At 37.9% G+C, this 6,742-nt stretch overlaps 1 non-coding gene across 1 annotated transcript; it reads left to right on the top strand.

Moving 5' to 3' along the window:
* Nucleotides 1-1,253: 1,253 nt before the first annotated feature.
* LOC124899052 lies at nucleotides 1,254-1,360 on the top strand. Its single transcript, XR_007056191.1, has one exon. It is a non-coding gene; the product is annotated as a small nucleolar RNA R71 (small nucleolar RNA).
* The last annotated feature ends 5,382 nt before the right edge of the window (nucleotides 1,361-6,742 follow it).

Here is a 6,742-nt window from a genome sequence, read left to right as displayed (position 1 = left end):
GTGCACAAATAGTCTGCCCAATGGTAATCTGTAAGGTGAAACTACCTAGATCCTTCAACTTCTTAGGTAGTTTATTTTAAATATTAGACGTGCACTCTTGAGTAAGTGCAATTGTAGCATATTCAGTCAACCAGTTCTTATTGGAAACAATATCCTTCAAGTATTTTGCATATCTTGGCACACTCTACATAATGTCACCAAGAGGAAGTTTTACTTGAACCTGCTTCAGAAGATCTAGGAACTTCTTATAACTTGCTTTCTCTTGATGCTTCCTTTCCCTTTGAGGAAAGGGTAAGGGTATAAGTCTTCTTTTCCATATGAATTTTATCTCTTGCCTTTTTTCCTTGACTTTCTCCTCTATATTGTCTTTTGAACTATCATCAATGACCATGGGATTATCTTGCTCCTGAACTATCTTCTTAGTTTGCATCCTACTCCTTAGTGTTACAATATTTACCTATTTCAAATTAGCCTCTGTATCCCTAAGTAATGCTCTTTGTGGCCTTATATTCTGTGATCCTGCAATTTGACCCTACTGCAACTCTAGATTTCTTGTAAGCAATTATTGACTCTTCAACTCAGCTGCAAATTGTGCTTATTGAGTCTTTATGTTAGCTGTAAACTGTGCTTGTTGAGCCATAAATTGCTTAATCAATTCCTCCATATTACTAGTCTAAACGGTCGACTTATTATTCTGAGTCGGTTGTGGATTTGGTTATACTGGTCCTTTGTACTGATTAACATTCTATGCTTGATTTCCACCCCATAAGAAATTGGGTTGGTTCCTCCAATTGGGATTATACGTGTTGCCAAAATTTTGTTAACCCTGATGATTTGTATTCCTCACATAGTTGACTGAATCTGGATTAACAAAACATGCATCTGCTTTGTGCTCACCACTTTCACAAACTTCACACCATGAATATACCAATTAAACTGCATTTACTGCGGTTATTGGTTGTGTCACACCCAACTTTAGGTTGTTCAGCTGAGTAGTCATATGGTTTTGCATTACTGCAATTTGTGCCTGTAATGCTGTGAAGTGATCTACCTCTAATACCCCTTTAACCTTCTTGGGAGCACTCCTTGAGTCTGTATACCAGTCTGAATTCCCTTGTGAGATTCTATTCAATAGTGTATACAATTTTTCATAAGTTTTCTCCAAAGCTTGTCATCTTGCTGCCAAATCCAAGAGAATATTTGTATTCAACTCAATGCCTTCTATAAATATGTGCACCAAGACATCATTCTATTGATTGTGATAAAGACAATTTCGGAGCATACCTTTAAATCTCTCCTAGGTTTGATAGAGATTTTTTTCATCTTTTTGTCTGAAACTTAAAATCTCACTCCTTAATCGTACAGTCTTCTGGGTTGGAAAGAATCGAATAAGGAACTTTTGAGCACAATCTTCCCAAGAAGTGATGGAGTATGGTGGTTCAACATGTAACCACCTCTTTGCTTCCCCATTTAGAGAAAAAAGGAAGAGTGTCAATCTGACATAATCAACATTCACATCTTCAGGAATGTATGTATCACTTATTTCTAGGAAGGTCTGTATGTGTTGCTGCGGATCCTCATATGAAAGTCCATGAAATAGCCCCGCAGAATTCAACAAATACCATACTTTGTTTCAATTCCCACCGACCTCCTGGATCCGGCTTCTGAATGCTGTTAGTTACATGGTTTGTAAGTAGGATTGCCACTTCATGAATAGGTCTTGCATCTAGTTGAATAGGAATGACTGGAATAACCAGAGCTGGAACATTTCAATTATTTGGATCAACAATATTAGGATCTCATATTTCAACCATCTGACCCCATTAAATGAAACGTTGAGCTCTTAGCCTCTGATGAAAAATCAATTTCGGTTCTGCAAAAGGCTCTACCAACTCATTATATCTAGCCAATCCAAAATTCAGCTAAACCAACAAAAATTCAGCCGCTAAGATCAAGTTGTTACACTTAAACTTATTATCTAAAACCAAGAATTAAGAAATTTACTAATTATTCTAATCCCCAGCAACGACGCCAAAAACTTGTTACGTCCCTATGCACACGCAAGTGTACGTGATCATACAAGTAGTATAAACACTTAGACAGTCAGATATCGTTCCCATGAGGACTAACAAACTAGAAATTTAGTAAACTTTTAGTTTGAGACAAATTGGTATTAAGTGCTTGAGAGTATCAAGATGATTGTGAATTTCTGAATAAAAATGTAAATTATTAAACAAGAAATAACTAGCGGTGACTAGAGCAAAGCAAGCAACGGTTGTAATCAATAATGATAATGATTCCAGGATTGAGGCATTTTGAACAATCATACAATTCTCTATTCTTATCATAGTCTAATTGGTTATCGGGTTGTTGATTCGCAAGGCTTATGCCACGATCTTGGTCTCCTGACTTCAAATATTCTATCCATTGAACATTGTAGCTACAACTCCCGCATAGATACAACAATTCTTCTAAATTCATGAAGTTATCTTCTTGCAGTTGAACCAAGCAAAGCTTCTAGGTATATCCCTATCCTAGATGCTAATTCAAAGCTTTGTTCTATACTACGATTCTCCTCCCGAATGCACATAGAAATATAGATTTATTCTAATGGTGGCCACTTATCAAAATAGTAAGTGCAAGAAATTAAGACCAACCCAGATAATAATCCAAAAAGAAACTACGAATGAGAATATAAAAGAGTAATCCTGTTCTTGTCCTCAACCCCAGAATAAGAGTGTTTAGCCACTCATGTTTGAATTCAATATCCAAAATAAGTAATTAATTATACCCAAAATAATTCTTGAAGTAAAGAAGTTCAAAAGAAGTATTAAGAACCCTAAAAGAAAGAATTTTGTGTTTTTTTGCCGCTATTATGCTTGCCCAAAAAGCCCCTGTAATTGTGCTCACGTGTTCCTTTTATACTAGGGAAAATTTCACCAGATCTTTACTCTTCATGCGAAGCGTCACAAATTCCATTGTATTAGCCAACACGTCTCGTCTTTATCATATTGTTCCACTGGAATTCCACTTCCAAAATTAGGCTAAGTCTATTTTGTCACCACACGATGAGACGCGCTACCATAGCGTGGTTTCACTAAATGTTGCTCCTCAATATTTAGGTAAGTGTCAAAAACTGAGGCATCGATGCGACACATTGATATTGCATCGATGCACTAGAAGTTGTACATGAAATTTCTGCTAACTCAGAAAAATCATGCATCGACGCGATGCATTGACATCGCATCGATGCACTGGAAATTATTCTTCAAATTTTTGCTAAGGCACATAATGTTCCCAATTGACGCGACGCATTGAGATCACATCGTGTCACTGGTATTCTTCTCCATTTTCTTTTGTCTTATGCATCTCCATATGTTTTTGCCTTTGATTTGCATGGTCCTTTGCCTCATCATGATATGCATCCCATTTTCTTCAAATCTATGGGAAATCAACCTCTTTTTCTAATCACATCGGTTATCTACGAAACACAATTTAACAAGCAATTCAACATGTTTAACATACTTTTTATTCTTAAAGCAAGTCCAAATATGGATAAATAACGGTGTTTGGATATATAAATACGCCCAAGATCATTGGGAAACACTTTAAACCATTGAAAACACTTGCTTGAACACTTTTATGCATATTTATCTCATTATCAACCCACATCTCTCTTTATATTGCTCCACCAATACATCTTCTTAAGGTCATGATACATTTTCATCGAACCAGGATGAACAACATAGTGCGACTTATGCGCCTTAGCCAAAATCCTCTCCCGCAAACCATTTACATCAGGAACACACAATCTCCCTTGGTATTGCAAAGTACCATCACCTTCTGCCCACCTACATCACCCTTAATCCTCCTCAAGATAAGATCTAACATCTACTTCTCCTTGATTTCAGCACCAAGAGATAAATGCGCCACCTCATGAACAACCACACCACCATCCTCTAAGTCCAAGAGGTGAACTCCAAGGTTAGTCAAACGGTTAATATCCTTCACTAACTCCTGCTTTCCTTTATCCACATAAGCCAGACTCCCCCATATATAACCTGCTAAGAGCATCAACAACCACATTAGCTTTACCTGGATAGTAGTGAAGACTCATGTCATAATTTTTGAGAGGCTCAAGCCATCTCCTTTGTCCAAGGTTAAGCTCTTTCTGAGTAAACACATATTGTAGACTCTTATGATCAGAAAATATATCTACATGCACTCCATATAAATAGTGTCCTCAAATTTTCAATGCGAATGCCACACTTAGTAATTCCAAGTCATAAGTTAGATAATTTCTCTAATGCACCTTCAACTGTCTAGGGGCATAAGCTATCACCTTTCCACACTGCACCAGAACATAACCAAGCCCCAAACAAGACAGATCACAGTACACCACAAACCTTTCATTACCTTCAGGCAAAGTCAAAATCAGAGCCAAAGTTAGCTTATCCTTCAGCCTCTCGAAACTCCCTTCACAAGAATTAAATCGCAGGAACTTTACCTTCATCTGAGTCAACTTAGTCAATGGGGCAACTATAGTCGAGAAACTCTCTACAAATATTCTGCAGTATCTAGCAAAACCCAAGAAGCTCCGAATATTGGTTGGAGTCATGGGTCTAGGACACTTCTTCACCATTGCAACCTTTTGTGGATGTACCATGATCCCTTCACTAGAAATGATATTACCCAAAAAGGTGACAACATTTAACCAAAACTCGTATTTCAAATATTTTGCATACAACTGCTACTCTTTCAAGGATTGCAATACAATGTGAAGGTGATTTTCACGATCCACCTCACTTTTACAGTACAACAAAATTCCATCTATAAAAACAATGACAAACAAATCCAGAAACTGATGAAAGACCCTATTCATCAAATCCATGAATGCCGCAGGGGCATTGGTCAAACCAAAGAACATAATTAGAAACTCAAAGTGCCCATACCGTGTACATAAGATAGTCTTAGGGATATCCACTTCCCTAATATTCAACTGATGATACCCGGATTGAAGATCAATTTTGGATAAAAACTTAGCACCTTGCAACTGATCAAACAAATCATCTATCCTTAGAAGAGGATACTTATTCTAAACCGTCAATCAATACAAATAAAAAAGAAACCATCCTTCTTATGCATGGATAACACAGGTTCACCTAATAGGAACATACTGGGACAAATGAAACCTTTATCTAAAAGATCTTTGAGTTGCTCCTTAAGCTCCTTCAACTCAGCCAGAGCCATTCTCTATGGGGAATAGAAATTGGATGAGTATTCAAAACAAGATCAATCCCAAACTCAATCTACCTATCAGGAGGAACACCAAGAAGGTCATTAGGGAAGAGCTCAAGAAATTCATTCACCACCAGCATAGAATGCAAAGAAGGACCCTCTGAGTTAGAATCTTTAACCCAAACCAGATGAATGAGACAACCCTTGGATATTAATCTCCGAGCTCTAAGATATGATATGAACTTTCCCTAAGGAGCTAAGGAACCACCCTCCCACTGAATAACTAGTTCATTAAGGAATTTAAAGATGACCTTTAAGGTCTGACAGTCTAGCGAAGAATAGCACGAGTGCAACCAATCCATCCCTAATATAATGTCAAAATCAATCATGTTTAATTCAAACAGATTAACCGAAGTCTTTTGACCACCCATAGATACCATTCAACCCCTATTGACTCTTCTAGCCACCACAGAGTCACCCATTGGAGTAGAAATAGAATAAGGGTCAGCAATATTTTTGGGACCGAAATCAAAATACACAGCCATAAATGGGGTCACATAAGAAAGAGTGGACCCCTGATAAAAAAAAGAGTACATATCATGGGAAAAGAGTTTCAACACACCAGTCTCGACATCAGGTGATACCTTGAACTCCTGGTAAGTAATGAGAGCATAGAGATAATTCTGGCCTATGTCAGAGACAGATAGTGCACCTTAAGTGTCGGAGCTGATGAGGAGGCAACTAGAACCTTATTTACCCCCAAAGCAACCTTGACCATTAGGCAGTTTCTAATCATGTGCCCTAGATAACCATAGCTGAAGCACTTGTCCTTTCCTTCTTCACAGTAACCCTGATATATTCTACCACAAAATCTGTAGAAAGGATTTGATGAAGCTGACTGGGCCCCACTATCCTGAGATTACGCACCCTATGCCCTAAAGTTATCACTACCTTGGAAATGCCTGTCACCCAACTGATTTGGTTAAAGAGTACTGCCCGTTAAGTAAGCCCAGAATTTCCTTACTTTTTCTTGGGCAACTTACTACCATCCTTTCCACTTTGCTGTTGGCTACCACCCTGCTCAAAGAACTTAAATTTCTTGCCCTGCCTCTCCCCTATCTCAGCCTACTTCTTCTTTTCTTCCTTCACCTATTGTATGTACATAACCAACCTGGATATATCCATGTCCTTAAACAATAAAGCAACCTTACTATCCAATGTCAAATCTTTGGACAACCCAAAAACAATCTTCCTCATCTAGCTCTTATGCTAGAAACCATTTTCAAAGCATGCAGAGATAACTGGTGGAATTTCAAGGCACACTCCTTGACTGATATCTTGCTTTGCCTCAGATTAACAAAATTTTTTGCCTTTCATTCCCTCAATTTCTATGGAAAAAAGTGGTTTAGGAAAGCACCAGAAAAATTCTCCCATAGAGATGACTCATCACCGTCACCCCTTGACTAATCCCATTCCTCGAACCACTGGTGCACCATATATTTTA

Source organism: Capsicum annuum, chromosome 5, assembly GCF_002878395.1.
Source record: "Capsicum annuum cultivar UCD-10X-F1 chromosome 5, UCD10Xv1.1, whole genome shotgun sequence".
NCBI lineage: Eukaryota > Viridiplantae > Streptophyta > Magnoliopsida > Solanales > Solanaceae > Capsicum > Capsicum annuum.
Note: the sequence above shows the minus strand (reverse complement) of the source record. Positions and strands in the feature narration are given on the sequence as shown.